The 16,372-nt window shown below is 41.5% G+C and overlaps 1 long non-coding RNA gene across 2 annotated transcripts in view; it reads left to right on the forward strand.

The window, feature by feature from the left end:
• Positions 1-1,583: 1,583 nt before the first annotated feature.
• LOC123513152 overlaps positions 1,584-16,372 on the forward strand; it is a 16,427-nt gene continuing 1,638 nt past the window's right edge. The window contains exons 1-2 of one of the 2 annotated variants that reach the window (XR_006677270.1): positions 1,584-1,683; positions 3,594-3,671. This is a non-coding gene — a long non-coding RNA (uncharacterized LOC123513152). Of the gene's footprint in view, positions 1,684-2,582; positions 2,737-3,593; positions 3,672-16,372 lie in introns of those variants that run through there. The other variant, XR_006677271.1, reaches the window with a different exon arrangement.

Genomic DNA, 16,372 nt, shown 5'->3' on the forward strand with positions numbered 1-16,372 from the left:
TTTTGTTGAATCATTAATGCTGGTGACTTGTAAATGTGTGCCCACCTGCGTCTCACATTAGATCGTGAAAATTTTGGTCTCTCTCTCTCTCTCTCTCTCTCTCTCTCTCTCTCTCTCTCTCTCTCTCTCTCTCTCTCTCTCTCTCTCTCTCTCTCTCTCTCTCTCTCTCTCTCTCTCTCTCTACTGTAGAAAATTTATTATAATTTTCTCTTCGGCGTTTTTGTAATTACTGTAAACAGCCTTCTTTGAGTACAACTATTTTTTCTCTATCATTTCCTTTGTATTTCTTTGTTTACTAACCCCGCGCTGCTGCCTGATCCTGTCGCTCTGTCCACCTCTCTCATCGATGAGGCTGGTGAATAAAAGAGAGAAAGACGAGGAAGAAGAAGAGAGGCGAATGTACGAGGATATGAAGAAAATAGGAGGAAGCGGAGGAGTTGGATGAGGAGGAAAGTTACTAGTGTGAGTAAAAATGCAGGATATAAACACGAACACATAAACTGGATTACCTTGATTCTTCTCTTCCATTGCCGAATAACCTTCCGCCGCAAACATCGTCCGGACAATGGCTTCCGAGTGTCCCGGTAATGTGGGAACCTGCACCTGCCGACGGAAGGAAGGAAGGAAGGAAAGAAAATGAAATGAAAGAACGGAAGAAAGAAGAGGAGAGATAATAAAACTTAGAACATCATTAGTGGTGTATTTGTTTCTGTCGTATTAGTACTTTTCATTGTTTCCTTACATACTGTTAGATAAAAAATTACACAAAAGGAAAGAAAGAAAAGAAAAAATGTGTAGATAGTAAGGCGTAATGATGGTTCCAGATGATAGTCCCAGTGATCTACTAGTTACTGCCTCGCTAACAGTATTCATTGACTACACTTTGCTCTTGTTCTCAGAGGAAAAATGTTACCTGATCAGTCTTTGGCGAGAAAGAAGGAGGAGAGAAAAGACTGAATACAAAGATGCAATAACAGTACTAATGCTTTAGCGGTCATTGTCTCACTGCAAGTAACCCTCGTTGAATTTAGTTACTGTTCCCGAGTGAGTAATGTCATCTAATCAGTCTCTGGGCGCAAGAAGTTGCTCGCTTTACTCGCTCTGATAATGTTCGAGGAGTATCGGTGCTCACAGTGAGTCAGCGTCACAAAGGTGCACACCCCAGTAGCAAGGGCATTAATAACGGCACTTGATGTTTCTTGTTCGCTGTCCGTCGGCATAAATTACCTCAACTTCTCAATTGACACGTGAATATTGTTGACAATGAACTGTGATCGAGAACACATTGCAAAGTTAGGTAGAGAGAGAGAGAGAGAGAGAGAGAGAGAGAGAGAGAGAGAGAGAGAGAGAGAGAGAGAGAGAGAGAGAGAGAGAGAGAGAGTATTGTATCACATAGAAGATACAATACTGGCACAAAATTCGTCGGAATATATAATATATTCGGAAAGAATGTAGTAAGACTCGGTAAGAAACTACATTAGTCTGTTCTTTATTACAGAGAAATTCAGTTGTTTCGAATCTCTTAACGCTGGTTCAAACGCTTCGAATCATTTAACACTGATTCAGCGTGAGGCAGAGACTGACCAGCTCTGGTATCGACAACTCCCCAGTAGCAGAGCTTGAGGTATTAAGTGTATCTATTATAGTGTCTATCTACGCACCACGGACATCCCTCGTCTCAAGGTAAATACTCCATTAACATCTGTACCGTGTTTGGCCACACGGGTGCTTAGGTGTTAGATATGGTAGGAGACGGATCAGAACGTAAGAGTTATACGTACATGACTTTATAAAGCAGTGTAGAAATTTACAACAAATTCTTTCTTTGCCGAATATGGCTGTTTGTCTCAGTATTTTTGTTGTAGGAAATGCGAAGTTGGATCTATATCATATTATCCAACCAATTAAACCAAAACAAACTTATGTAACCTTTTCTAAACCTAAGCCTAACTTTACCTAACCTGACCCAACCTAATCTAAACCTAATCTAACTCCGTTTCTGGTACTATGTCTTGTTTCCAAAAGCATCAATACGAATCAATAATAGCTGTCACCGCGAAGAAAAAAAAACTAAGTACTCATATTGACACAACATATAATCTTGTCAGAGATTTTTCGAGAGGATTTATTCTAAAAATGTCTTGTTTTTCCAGTGTGTGTGTGTGTGTGTGTGTAATTCACCTCGGTCGCCTGCTGGTCACCCAGCCAGTCTTCCCCATTACGGAGCGAGCTCAGAGCTCATAGACCGATCTTCGGGTAGGACTGAGACCACATCAACACACAACACACACCGGGAAACCGAGGCCACAATCCCTCGAGTTACATCCCGTACCTATTTACTGCTAGGTGAACAGGGGCCACACATTAAGAGGCGTGCCCATTTGCCTCGCCGCTTACCGGGACTCGAACCCGGCCCTCTCGATTGTGAGTCGAGCGTGGTAACCACTACACTACGCGGTGTGTGTGTGTGTGTGTGTGTGTGTGTGTGTGTGTGTGTGTGTGTTTATTTGGACCGGCTTGTATAAAGACCACACTCAGAGCTTGTTTAATTAAAAAGACTATTCTCTAGGGCTTAGCGAGACGACACCGTAAGGAGCCGTCCATCACGGGCTGCGGCATCCAGGGGTGTTTGGCTAAAGCTCTCCCTTGACGCCAGATAACCCACGCGCCTTATGAGCCTCGTGAGCACTGTGTCCCAAAAGGTGAGGGTCGTTTTGGGCCTCTGCTAATCACTGGGTAAGGAAAATGGGTGATTCTTGACGAGGGGAAACTAATATACAATTTTTGTTAGTGTGCGGATCTGAGCACGATGGTTTTGTTGGTCTGGCTAGTTTTCAGGCGCTGTTTAGTTGGTGTAAGAAACTTTTATGGATTTTTTTATTTGTCTTGAGAAGTTATATGTACAGTCTTTTGGTGTTGAGAAGTTTCAGATGCAGTTTTGTTGTTCTGAGTAACTTAGAGAAGTATTCTTGTTATAGTGAGTATCCTGCGTCTTCCCCATGGGTGTTTCTACCTTAAGTGACCTCCATGGGGACGCAGGTGTTTCACTGGGGCGAAGACTCATCTGGGAGACAAACGGCAGACCCGTCTTTCGCGGCGCGAGGCAAACAGTCCGCCAGGGAGGAACGCAATAACACGGATAATCATTCTTCTCGGGGGATAAACAGAGCCGCCTCCCTGCTGCTGGGCCGCGCGCTGCTTACAAGGGCCGGAGGGTCGCCAGGAGCTAGAAAACGAGTGTAATAAAATGAGTTATCCTTGCATATATCAAAGAGGTTCCAATGGGCTATCACAGCGTCTGAAATATATGTTGGCTCGCGACGCTCATGTAACTCACCTGGGAAATTAGTGCTCCATAAGGAATGATTTACCGTCCTCCTCGCCGTCTGGCCGCCGTCTGCTGCCCCAAGCGGCTCCTTCCTGACCGGTTGAAGAACGACCCGAAGGAGCTACTCATTTCTACTGCAGCAGCGCATGACACTTATAGTTACATATTGCTGTCTCTATTCTTTACACGTACATTCATCATTTGCATATTTGTGCACGTGGAGAATTTATTGAAGCAAGGTGATTAATCAATTTTGTAATTTCAGGTGTGTGTGTACTGCAACCTACATGTGTAGCCCGCCAGGAGCCCGCCGTCCGTACCCGCCGCCTGTACCCGCCTCCTCGTAAGTCACATTAAGTTTTCCTTCACTTACTTAATTTCTGGCGTAAGGAAGACGAAAGGGGAGGATTATTCTGATAATGATGAATGAACGACTCGGCAACGGTGGGTGGCTTTCTCATCGTTTTCCTTGACCTTGTAGTGACTGTGGGTGGGTGGGTGGGTGGTGGGTGTTTGGGTGTTTACCGGGGTGTGTTTACCAAAATGTAGCAGTAGGAGTGCAAGACCTGGGTTTAGGACAATTGAGGTCCTGTCTCTGTATTTATAATTGTCCAGTTTTCCTATTTTTTTTGTATGTGCACTCATTACTTTGGTGTGTGTGTGTGTGTGTGTGTGTGTGTGTGTGTGTGTGTGTGTGTGTGTGTGTGTGTGTGTGTGAGTGCATGCATTCATTACTTCAACCGCGTTAAATATTTCAGTCAGTTCATGATTTACACAGAGAAGCATCACCCTTCATATTTTTATTTGTTTTGATTTTTTTTACGTATTCATCTTTACTTTTCCTTTGTTCATTGTTTCCGCTCTAATAGTTTTCTGCCCCTCTTCCTGTTATGTTAATTTTTGCTTATTACTTTTGTTTAATTACACTTTTTTTTATACATTTGCCTGGCGTTTTATTTTTTTAATGTACTAATTCTCTCTCTCTCTCTCTCTCTCTCTCTCTCTCTCTCTCTCTCTCTCTCTCTCTCTCTCTCTCTCTCTCTCTCTCTCTCTCTCTCTCTCTCTCTCTCTCTCTCCTCTCTCTCTCTCTCTCTCTCTCTCTCTCTCTCTCTCTCTCTCGTCTTCTCTCTCTCTCTCACCTAGCTCCAGGCCGCGCCATCACCCCACCACCGCTATATCTCAACCTCTCACTTTGTTGCGCCTCTCAACTTTTCCTCTTCCTCTTCTCTAATGTGCCCTACGCGCCGCTTGTGTCCACTCCATCACTTTCCCTTCCTCTAACACCTTCAGTCGCTTACTCTCTGTTTCCTTTCCTCTTTCTCCCTTTCTCTTGCTGTGTCTTCTTTCCGCCTCATTGATTTTTTTTCTTTTTTTGTGCTCTATTTTTTTTTCTCTCCCATCTAGTTTTTTTTTTTTTTTGTTAGTTTTTTTTTTTTACTCTTCTACATATTTTTTTTCTTATCTTGCATCTCTCTCTCTCTCTCTCTCTCTCTCTCTCTCTCTCTCTCTCTCTCTCTCTCTCTCTCTCTCTCTCTCTCTCTCTCTCTCTCTCTCTCTCTCTCTCTCTCTCTCTCTCTCTCTCTCTCTCTCTCTCTATCACTGAATTCAAAACACGTTTGGTGATTTTTTTTTTAAAGGCTTTAATTGTTTCGTATTTTGGAAACTAAATCTGATCTACCAAATTATTTTCACACATTTTTTTTTTTACTATTATAATATTGCATATTTTTCCTACAAAACGAAAAAAAAAAAAGTTCGAGTAATATCTTTAACATATTTGCCCTGCCACTTACGAAACGTTGTCATTTTTTTTTTTTTTTTTTTATTCATCAATTTTCATTTTCATTGTCATCAATTCGCCATCATTTTTTTTTCGCTATGGTTATCATTAGTACCGTGTTTTCGTGTGTGTGTGTGTGTGTGTGTGTGTGTGTGTGTGTGTGTGTGTGTGTGTGTGTGTGTGTGTGTGTGTAATTTATATGATTGCTAGTGTTGACCAAGCAAGACTTCGAAAACGCACATTTTTTTTCTTCCCATGTCATAACAGAGAATAAAACAATAACACGCTCAAAATTGAAAATAACACCGGAAACTTCTTTCGTCCCGCCTTTCACGGCTCCAGAAAACCAGGTAATGGACTTTGCGCCGCCGTCCCATTCCATATTCATTAAAGTGTGCGACAAGGTGTGGGAGGCGCCAAAACAACCCGTGACTCTCCACTTTGTCTTTTTTTTATTTATACTATGTGGGCTTTTCACGGGAACTTATGGGCTAAAGGGGATACTTTTTGGGTACCCCCTATCTCAAAGCCCACCCGCTAGGAAACCGTTGCCCCAAGTGAGGAAGCCCAACCTACACTCGGTCCGTGGACAGGATTCGAACCCGTGGGCTTGGAGACCCCTCGGACCCCAAAGCACGCATGGTTCCACTGTACCACGGCGGCTTCTTCTCATATGTGCCATTTTTTTTTTTTTCTCTCACTTGATATCCTTGGACGATTCATTGCAAAGTTATCCTGATCTTTGTATGTCTCAGTAGATATTAATTCTTCTCGCCGTGTAATCTTCGTCTTCTTTTTCTCTACTTCGGATTTTTCTGTGTATATTCTCTTTGTATGTGTTTTCTGTCAACTTAAATCCTAAAGTTTTTCAGATTTTTTGTGTTTCAGTGAGGGTTTATTCTTGACACTGTCTCTTGACATTTTCTTTACGTTCTACTTTCTATTTTCCTTAATAATTGCTCAAACAAGCTTGATGAATTTTCCGTCGGTTTTGTTAAGGACCTGTATTTATGCTTTCTCTTTCCTTTTCTCCCCTGACAGATGTGAAAAGTTTTGTGAAGGTTTTAGCAAAGCTTGTTTTTTGGCTTTCCACCCTCTCTCTTTTTGCAGTTTCACATGGTTTTGTTGATTTTACTGTCAGGTTCACTAAGGACTTGCTTTCATGTCTAGATTGTCGTCCATGTTATTGCCCAAACGGATGTTCTGAGAATGTTTTAGTCAAATGTAGAAGAATAAAGGCAAAACTCGGAATACAGGAAAAGGACGAGTAAAGTGCGCTTGAAACGTTGCAACAACCAGGCTTCTTGCAGGATTATCTTGCAGGAGATTGAAAGAAAAGAGAAAAAATACCCCATGGAAAAGTTGCCTTGACCAGAAGACTTCGATACTTCGCTCGAAACTTTGCGCACGTTTTCAGTAAGTCACGGATCAGCGTGATGGTTTCTCCTAGACGCTAGTCTTTGATGTTGATTTTGTATTTGTTTTCACTTGGGCTTTCGTGTTCTATTTCCTGTAGTGACGAAGCGAAACTGTGTGTGACTGTGTGTGTGTGTGTGTGTGTGTGTGTGTGTGTGTGTGTGTGTGTGTGTGTGTGTGTGTGTGTGTGTGTGTGTGAGTATTTGACGTAAGGCAAGAGCGAAAGTCGTGATTCAGTGGAGATGTAAGAATTTAAACCCTTTTTCTTTGTTGCTGGTAGATTGAAGGAAGAGAGAGAAGATAATCAAGATTTTTAAATAGTTTCAATGTATAAGGCGTTCAGTTTTGTCATCTAATTATTCAACTGTACACGGTCATAAGTAATGTTTTTTCTTTTTTTTTCGTGTACACCCAATCACCTTTCGCATCCTTTGTTCCTGCCAACCTGACATTTGGCATTCCGCGCAGCTAGAGGCCAGTAACCCCACGGCAAGAGGGTAAGAATCCAGGTGACGTCAATGAAGAAAGACAAAGAAAGAACGAAAGAAAGGCATAAAGAGGTGGAACAGGTTAAGCCCACGAATCAGGCAAACATAGTGGCTGCCAATATTTAGGACCCTATTACAGAGTTCATCGTCTTGATCCTTGTTTTTTTTTTAATTCACTCGTTTATTGAAAGTCTCGTGCCGTACTTATGCTGTCTTGTGTTGTGAAAATGGAAGGAAAAGGAAGAGGGAAGGTCTTGGTGGAGCAGAACATTACTTGCAGGGCGCGCTGGAATAATGTAGGTGATTTATGATGTTGTGTGAAGAAAGGGTGATTCTTTGCTCTCTGTGTGTGTGTGTGTGTGTGTGTGTGTGTGTGTGTGTGTGTGTGTGTGTGTGTGTGTGTGTGTGTTATCGATGTGAGTGAGTGAAGGAGTGAGTGGTTGGTTGGCTGGCTTGCTGATTGACGTGAGCGTGAATGAGGTTTGCCAGGAGGCCGATTTACTGAAGTACCGGATTTACGTGGAACACCGGGCTTACGTAAGGCGAACTGTGGCAGAAGTAGCAGATGGAAGGAGGGAAAGGAAAGGAGAAGGGAAAGGAACGTTCAGTGGATAGGGCAGCTGAAGGACGGAGCGGTGATTAAAGAGGACCTACGAGTTAAGAACATTGTATATTAATCACATTTACTTCTGTTCGCTCCACGCCGTCTAAGGCAGAGAAGGGAAGGGAAGGTGTGGGGAGGGGGAGGCCTTTGCTGCCTTTCTGGGTACACAATACTTCCTTTTAATAATTTTGGTACCAGGGACGAGTGTTCTCATTGCAAGTGAGGGATGGGTGGTAGAGGAGGCAGATGCATTCAACGAGAGGAAAGGAGAGTCTAAATGAAGCTAAGGAGAGATCAGAGTACGTAGGGAATGGGTGATGAGTGATCGTGAATGCGGGTCTGAGAGGAAAACTAGAGGACTGAGAGCGTGGGTGAATGGGAGAAGGTTCGGCGAGTTGGGAATGAGCCAGGGCGCGGGAATGCCGAGGATTGGAGGGTGTGTTGGCAGGGACGCCCCAGGGATGTGATACTCGTTGGGATACTGGGTACTCCAAAAGCGATTTATTGGTTACCGATAAGAAGTCGCAGACGGAGAGAACTTATGCGTCGACAGGCTTTTCTTTTCTTTGTTTACATATATTTTTGTATTGGTCACATTCAGGTATTTATTTTTCATGTGTCGTATATCACTGCGCTCCTTCGTCTTCCTGCTGTTGTTTGTGCTGTCCTGGTGAGTCTGTGGTAGTGAAGGTCTACTCTCTTGCTGTCATTGGCGCTGGTGTACTGCTCCTGGTTTCGCCATTGTGGTAGACGCACTCTTCCCGGTGTTGCCAGTCTATTTTTGTCGCAGTTATTGCTCGCGCTGAGTTGCTGTGTTCGGGTTCGTTGCTGTTATTGATTTTGTTGTTAGTTGTGGTTTCGTGGCCTTCCGTGTCGCGCGTCAAATGCATCGCAGTTTACACACCATTTAATTCGGGAAAACTTGCACTCGTCCCTCCTCGTCACCACCACAGGGAGTCATTTCGCTGATGGCGCCCGAGTGTCGCCGCCATTGAGCTGCCGCCACGATTTAATTCATTACTACTAACTCGGTGATAAATGTGACGGCCACCTTCCCCTCATCCCTCCCCTTCCGTCTCTCCCACTCTCCCACACTCCCACATCGTCACCTCCCTTTTCGCCCCCATAACCATTCACTTACTCCTCACACTCCCTGTCCCCAACCTCCCTACCCACAACCTCCCCACCCACAACCTCCCCACGCCACCGCACACACCGTAGTATGAGCTGAGGTGTTCATTTTTCTCCCTGCTGGTCTTGGCGGAGCAACGCGTGGCGGGTCACAGGTTCATACGTAGGAGAAAATTATATCATATTGCCATTTCGACGACGGAGACGAATGTGATAACTAAATGTTTCCTTTCTTTTCTATATGCAAGTTTTCTAACGTAGAGGCCTGGCGACTTCTTGCAGCTTATGTAATTTTCTTATGTTGTAGATATATATTTTTTTAGGTAATATCAGCCAGCAGAGAGAAGCATTGGTTAATTATCACTTCTTGCATTATTTGATTGGATAGGAAGCTTGACGAGTGTTTCTTTTTATCGTTGATTTTTTTGTACTTATGCGAGATGAAACTTTCAAGATATCGGTAACATCACTGACATATTATGACTTCATTTTTAGTTACGTTAAAATTTTGCGTATGAAGTTTGAAAAGGACTTTACTTTATACGTGAGACTGGCAACTGAGTGGGCTTTTTTTCTTTATATTTTTGTTGCCACTGGCCAGTCTCTTGCAAAAAAGAAAAAGACATCAGTTTATATTTTAAAGGCAATATCAGTAATATCGACGAATGGAGAGAGCTTTGAGGTTCCGTCTAAGTTTTTTTCATTACCTCGTTGACAGGAGGCTTGGGGAGACCTTCAAGGGCGTTTCTATGACGATATGCGTATACACTAACACACAAAAGAGAACCCGATCTCGGTGATAAAGGTGATACATATTTCCCATCATTTTCATCTCACCGTGTTAACCTTCCTCCTTCCATTTCTCCCGTCCTTCCCTCATTCTTATTTCTCTCATTTCCCAGGTTCTATCCCTCTTTCTGTGGTCCCAGCTGACAATTTCCCACCTGACTACCTCTCCCTGGACAACCCCGCTCCGCCCCACGCTTACGCGACATCACTTCCTCCCCCCGTGTTCCTTGTCGCCACAAATGAGATATCCGTGCCTCATTCCACCTCGCTTTTATCATCTCCACTCCTGAATATTGGGGCAATCAAGACCTTTTTGTGGGGCTGAACTGCCTCAATTACCCACACCGTAATTACTGTTTTCGCTGAGGCTACGGAGGACGCGGGGAGGAGAGGGATGAAAAGCTTGTTGCGGCCCAGGTGTATTCCAATGTGACAGGTGTGCTGAGCCAGATGTTTGACTAGTACACCGCCAGATAAATTGTATGTGTGTATATTTCCAACGTGTAATTTGCCGTACTATATTTAAAGAGGTGTTCAGAATATCCCCGATTAACGTGTGGTTTGCTTTACCAGAATCAAATCACAGTTGTTGGAATACGCGTTTCCTTTTGCGTCTGTCTTTTTTTTTTTTTTTTCTTGTAGTAAGGGAAAGATTACACATCGCTATTGAACTGTATGTACGCATGACTCTCTCCTGTGTCAATGGCGTACCACAAATGAAGTTTTAGTTTTTATTACTGTTATTATTGATATTATTGTTATTATTTTGTTATTATTATTATCATTATTATTATTATTATTATTATTATTATTATTATTATTATTATTATTATTATTATTATTACTATTATTATCATTATTATTATTATTATTATCGTTATCATTATCATTACTATTATTACTATTGTTATTGTTATTATTGTCTTTATTATTATTACCATTATTTTCATTGTTAGTGTCATATGGTAGGTCAGCATAGTAAGTCTTTCCTCAAAATAAAACAGGTTTCGAAAAAAGAAAAATGCCAAATGAAATGTTGGTGCTGTAAATTGGTACAAGTTTGATGAAAAATTTTCCAGGAACTTAATGCCTTGTGGCAACACACACACACACACACACACACACACACACACACACACACACACACACACACACACACACACACACACACACACACACACACACACACACACCTGACCCAGATAACAGATGCCATGCGTAACTAAATCACACGAACAATCTGTACTATGTGCGTGTTATTTGTTTAGTGGATTTACCTGACATTTTAAATTCAATGAGCAATTATGAATAGAAAAAAAAAGTCATGATAAACGTGCGGCTGAACTCGCGCCTTCATGAAATTTCTAGAATGAAAATATTCCTATTAAAAAAAAATAATCCGGTAATTTTTTTTCCGTAAAAGATTTATTGCATCTCTTTGCCGTCAGATGAACGAGTTGGAGTTTGCTATGAGAAACTGCAACATGTGACGCAAAAGTGTATAAAGAAACGTATATATATAAAGATACCAGTAATTAATGCAATGAAAGAGCTATCATAAGGAAAAATAAATATGCATACTCTTATTAACGTGTGAGGGCAGCAAAAGTATATTAGATTAGCAAGACTCTCTCTCTCTCTCTCTCTCTCTCTCTCTCTCTCTCTCTCTCTCTCTCTCTCTCTCTCTCTCTCTCTCTCTCTCTCTCTCTCTCTCTGCCACATTTTTCATCCGTTAAAGGAAAACAGGAAAAGGTGGAGCAGTATAGAAAAAAAAGTATATTGAATATCTTTTTTTTATATGTCTGTTTATATTGGTCCGTCTTTTTTCTTTTCTTACGTGTGTGTGTGTGTGTGTGTGTGTGTGTGTGTGTGTGTGTGTGTGTGTGTGTGTGTGTCAGAGTCAGAGCGACCTAGATGTAATTAAAGTTTTATTTATATGTTTTGTTTATTCTTATCGATTTTACATTTCTATTCATATTTTTATCCTTTTTTTTTTTTAGGGATCCAATGAAAACATGAAGAAAGGGAAAGACTATCTCTGAGGACTCGTACACACAGATAGCAAAGAAGATACGAGCGTGGTAGAAGTTGATGGATAGGTAGGAGGGGAAAGAGGGTTATGGTGGTCACTATATACCAGAAGGGGAAGAGAGAAACCAAACTTATTGTCTGAAGTAAATTAAACTCCCGGACTCGCTTCCATTCCATTCCGTTTGATCTCGATCCTAAGTCGTGTGATCTACTGACTGTCCATCATTCGCCGTGCTTTGTAGGGAAACTGCCGGCTGATGAGAAGATTCAGTCTGAGGGGAACCACAAAAATGAAGGGAAGTGGGTGGAATACGTTAACCAATTTCTGACCATGACTGATGTACTTTGGAGATGAGATGACAGTGACATTTGAGGGATAAACAGGAAAAGGGTGATTGCTCTAACACAGACTGGTAAGAATACTGAAGCTATGCATTTAGAAGCTTAACCTCATCAGTACTGGGATGCATTTTTACTTTGACTTTTGGGTGTGATTAGACGATTTTATTTACATTAGGAAGGGTCTATGGAGATTAGAAGATTAATAGCTAGAGTCTTCACTATTTTAAACCCCACGTGAGTTTCTGCAATGATGGTTAGATAATCGACCCTTCCTAGTGCCGTGTAAGGTGTCCCCAAAGGATGTATGTACGGTAGCTATCGATGTACTCTCCATCACTTGATTTTGTTGAACGGAGCTATATCATCCTTTTATCCATCCATTTGCTCATTTACTCATCCTCTAAAGATCAACAGGGAGCGAGAGACAGCGGTTTTTCTTTCTTTTTTTCTGCTCCTCAATTTTATCATTGTCTCTATCTAGGTAGTAGAGCTCAGATGGTGATATAATAGTACTACATAGAAAGACAATCACTACTTTTGCATCATTATCAAAGTGACATAGAAAGATTTAAGGTAGTTTGTTTTGGGAGGATGAATATGGAAATGCGTGACGGTACTGAAGGGGTTAAGAAGGAAAACAGGAAGTGTGACGTTGTTTGAACTGTTTGAAGGAGTTAGACGTAAATAGCAGAGCAGTTTGGGATTGAATGTGGTTCGTTGAAGTGTAAATCGTATATGATCGTTGAGCTAGATAGTGACTCAGTACACATACACAGGCTGGTAAATCTGATAAGGGAGAGGAAGTGTTGAAGGATTTTGCTGTGTATGAAGAGTGTTGTCTACTACTGCCATACATATTTTACTGTCATTCTTCATTTTCAGATTATTATTATTATTATTATTATTATTGTTATTATTAACATTATTATTATTACTATTATTATTATTATTATTATTATTATTATTATTATTATTATTATTATTATTATTATTATTATTATTATTATTATTATTATTATTATTATTATTATTATTATTATTATTATTATCATTATTATTATTATTATCATTATCGCCATCTTTTCCTCCTCCTCCACCTCCTCCTCCTCCTCCTCCTCCTCCTCCTCCTCCTCCTCCTCCTCCTCCTCCTCCTCCTCCTCCTCCTACTCCTCCTTTTCTCCCTCTATGCTATGTAAGCAAGGTAAAGCTTTTCTAAGTGTAGCACTGACCACAATAACCTTTGGTGGTTGTAAAGAAACCAAGCACATGCAAATATTATTTGTTTGTGTTGCGAGGTTTCATTGTTTTGCTGTATTTTTTCCTTTTTTTATGAGGATATCCGCAGAGAAAAGAGGAGGAGGAGGCGGAGGAGGAGGAGGAGGAGGAGGAGGAGGAGGAGGAGGAGGAGGAGGAGGAGGAGGAGGAGGAGGAGGAGAGAAGAAGGAGAAGGAGGAGTAAGAGAAGAAGGAGGAGGAGGAGGAGGAGGAAGAGGAGGAGAAGGAGGAAGAGGAGGAGGAGGAGGAGGAGGAGGAGGAGGAGGAGGAGGAGGAGGAGGAGGAGGAGGAGGAGGAGGAGGCGGTGGTGGCATTGCCTTGAGGAAAACACGTGCTTGTAATCTCATTTCCATTTTAATTTTCATACCAAGGTGTTATTCTGGTATTTAATTTAATTTTCCGTTCATAAATTATAGCCACACTCCTCTTCCTACTCTTCCTACTCTTCCTCCTCTTCCTCCTCCTCCTCCTCTTCCTTTGCTGCCTGCCTCCTGGTCTTCTTCTTTCGTCTTTCGTCTTCGTCGTCTTCTTTTCATTTATTTCCTTATTATTATTTTTTTATCATTGTTATTTATTCCTCCTTCAGTTTCTCCTTATCCTTCTCCCTATTCTCCTTCTCCTCCTTGTCCTCCTCGTCATCCTCCTCCTCGTCTCCTCCTCCTCCTCCTCCTCCTCCTCCTCCTCCTCCTCCTCCTCCTCCTCCTCCTCCTCCTCCTCCTCCTCCTCCTCCTCCTCCTCCTCTTACGCCTGTTCTTACTCCTGCTCTTACTCCTACTTCTATTCCTCCTTCGCTAAGCACGTCTCATTCTTTTCATTGTTTCATTCCTCTCCTTCTTCACTTCTTCTCTTTCATTCATCTATCTTGACCCTCCATTCCATCTGGCTGTGATCCGCACTCTACGTTCCTTCCCCTTCCATCTCGCTCTTTCCTCCTTTTCTCTTTCTTTTATAGCTTATTCATATCATCAGTAGCGTCGTATCCTCTCTATTATCCTTTATGTTTGCTTTTGTTCTTCATTCATCGTGTCATTGCAAGCAGCTATCCGCCATCAATTTGCTCACACACCAAGTGGTTTCGTGTTTATATATGTACAAACTTGCTATCTTTTTAATCTATTGAGTATCGTGTCGTGATTCCTTTTTCATTCTGGTTACTGTTTGGAGATTTTATACAGCTTCAGAAACTCATGTGAGGGGGGATTACAATAGTGAGATCTGTGGCCATTAATCTTCTAACCTCCCTAGACCCTTCCTAATGTCAATAAAATGGTCTAACTGTACACAAATTTCAAGGTAAAAGTGTGTTCCAATTTTGAAGAGATTAAATCCTGTACTCGTTTATATTTTCTTTTCATTTTATCTCCTTGTGAATTTCCTTCTCTTACTTCATAATCCCCTCGTTTATCTTTTTACTTCTTTATTTCGTGTACTTTTAGACATCTTCTTTAATCTTCACTTCACTCTTTTCGTTCAATTTTTATATCCCGTTCAGTTCGAGCACTCTAATTTTTCGCTGTTCTGCTCATCTCACCATATTTTTACCTTCTTTCTCACGTGAAGGATTGGGAAAATGAACGAGACTTACAGATACAGAGATGGTGAGGCGGCGTGGGAGAATGAGAAAAGGTTACCAGATCTCTCTCTCTCTCTCTCTCTCTCTCTCTCTCTCTCTCTCTCTCTCTCTCTCTCTCTCTCTCTCTCTCTCTCTCTCTCTCTCTCTCTCTCTCTCTCTCTCTCTCTCTCTCTCTCTCTCTCTCTCTCTCTCTCTCTCTCTCTCTCTCTCTCTCTCTCTCTCTCTCATTTATCTCCACTCTTCTATTTAATTGCCCATCCTCACCTGATGAAGAATTTTGCTGTGATGTCTGAAGGAAGAAGAAAGGAAACCCACCACCTTTTTTTTTTATCTTTCATCTTTGGTAAGAAAGCAAGAGGAAAGGAAGTCGAATAATTGGAGGAAGAGAAGAATGAAGAGAGAGAGAGAGAGAGAGAGAGAGAGAGAGAGAGAGAGAGAGAGAGAGAGAGAGAGAGAGAGAGAGAGAGAGAGAGAGAGAGAGAAGTGGCAATTTTTCTCGAGATTAACATGTTTTTTTTTTTTATTCCTCCACCAAACTCATATTTTTTTTTATTTCAGGTTATTTTTACGTGATCAACAAATGTACACAAAGTCTGGACATTTACAAGAATATAAATTGAATATCGACTTAAGTAATGATGAAAACATTAACTTGGGGTGCGGCAGCTGTTGGTAGTTGTCAGATAGTATTGCTCATGTTATTGTTTTCCTTCTGCTGGATATAATCTTTGGAAACTATACAAGAAAATTCCGATCACTGGGTGCTGATGTCAAGACGAACCTGTTATTGGAACTGATTTTACCTGACAGGTGCTGGGTAGGTCTGAGAATGCGAGCTGGCAGGTGAGCTGATGAAATAATTTAATGCTTTCGTCGGTAAATAGATAATGAAATGCATTCTTGAGAGAGAGAGAGAGAGAGAGAGAGAGAGAGAGAGAGAGAGAGAGAGAGAGACAGACAGACAGACAGACAGACAGACAAATACTCTTCAGGATCTACTGATGAAAAAAATTTGCTTCTCTCTGATTTAGTCAGTTATCTTCCTTTTTTTGTCCACTATCGTTATCTTTCTTTATTATGTTTTTTTTTCTTCTCCCTCGTTGTTTTTCGTCATTGAGATCTGCTTTCTCATTCTGTTTTTTACTCTTCTTCGATCTCATTCTCCTCCTCCTTATGTTTTTATCGTCCTCCTCCTCCTCCTCCTCCTCCTCCTCCTCCTCCTCCTCCTCCTCCTCCTCCTCCTCCTCCTCCTCCTCCTCCTCCTCCTCCTCCTCCTCCTTCTCCTCCTCCTTTTATTCATCCTCTGACTCTTAATCAATTTCCTCAACTTTTCTCCACTTAGTACTTGTTCTCTTAGTTGTCGTCCTCCCCTGCCACTTCTAGTTGGCTATTCCTAAGTCTGCTTTTCTAATTCAAATAAAAACATATCAATTATCTTTTGTTAAAGCTTTCTAAAATAATCAATTAATTTGAATGCCGCTAACAAACAACTCTTAAGGTAGCTGGTATTGGATTCCTTAGTGATTTTCTTATATACAATAATCAGTTTAAGTAAAATTGTCCCACTTTATGAAATTAGATAATTGCGATAGAGAAAAATATGTCCGTATCCTGAC

Source organism: Portunus trituberculatus, chromosome 35, assembly GCF_017591435.1.
Source record: "Portunus trituberculatus isolate SZX2019 chromosome 35, ASM1759143v1, whole genome shotgun sequence".
In the NCBI taxonomy this organism is placed as follows: Eukaryota; Metazoa; Arthropoda; class Malacostraca; order Decapoda; family Portunidae; genus Portunus; species Portunus trituberculatus.